This window comes from Fukomys damarensis, unplaced genomic scaffold (genome assembly GCF_012274545.1).
Source record: "Fukomys damarensis isolate Sample0158 unplaced genomic scaffold, DMR_v1.0_HiC HiC_scaffold_14, whole genome shotgun sequence".
NCBI classification, from domain to species: Eukaryota; Metazoa; Chordata; class Mammalia; order Rodentia; family Bathyergidae; genus Fukomys; species Fukomys damarensis.
In genome coordinates this window covers 4,093,865-4,094,877 of record NW_022900926.1, presented here as the reverse complement: position 1 = coordinate 4,094,877, position 1,013 = coordinate 4,093,865, and the positions used below count along the sequence as shown (strand labels likewise).

General features: G+C 35.8%; 1 pseudogene; it reads right to left on the bottom strand.

Moving 5' to 3' along the window:
* Positions 1–538: 538 nt before the first annotated feature.
* On the bottom strand, positions 539–711 carry LOC117286084 (annotated as a pseudogene).
* Between the last annotated feature and the right edge of the window lie 302 nt (positions 712–1,013).

Below are 1,013 nucleotides of genomic sequence, written 5' to 3'. Positions count from 1 at the left end.
TGCTGGGATTACAGGTGTGTACCACCACACCCGGCTGGATTCTGCATCTGTGACTGACCAGGTGGAATTTGAATGAATGGCATTTCCTCTGTAAGATTTTCCAATCTCTGGGAAGGAAGTAGTAGAAATGGTATTTACAGGTCAGTTTTGAATAATAAATGAGATAATTCAAGAAATGCATTTAGTTCCTGAGATTCATAGATGTAGGGAGTTAATGAATTTTAACTTTTACCAGAATTCTTTTCATGTATTTTAATAGAAATCTGTCATAATTAGGGTAAACACATAATTGATTATTTGAATTAAGAAGCCTGTTGAATTGGGGGGGAAAAGTACTCCAAAAACAATTAACAGCCAGCACTCTGGGAGGCTGATGCAGGAGAATCCCAAGTTTGAGCCCAGCCTGACCAACTTAACTGCTTACTGAAGCTGTCTTAAAATTAAGAAACAAAAACAGAAGAATGGCTGGGGATGTAGCTCAGTGCAAATGTCCTGGGTTCAATACCCAGTACCATAAAAACTAAAATGGAAAACTCTATTAACATGGAATAGTTAACCTGGAAGAAGTGTAAACAAGATCCTTCCCAGTCGACCTGTGTGACATATGAAAGTTTCCACCTGAAATAGAAAGATCTAGAGTAAATTTACTCAGGGATGTAATAAAGGCAAAGAATTCTACACTTGATCTTAGCCAAAAGGCCGAGAAGCGATGGGGCAAAGAATTCTAAAAGAAGAAACCTCTTCTCTTCTCTTTCCCTCTGAACTATCAATGAAAACTATCCCAACAGTCAGCCCTTTTGTTATTTTATTCTATTGAAAATATTGTCCTAAAGATTCATATATCCACACAAATATTTTAGAAGATGTATTTTCCCCCTCCTAATTTGAGTTCATTTGTATAAGAAATAGGACCAGCCAAAACACATTTCTATGGTTATATTTAAATATATCTACAACTTTAAAATAATAAAACTGACTAGCTTTGATACTTAAAATCTCACCAATGAGCCACT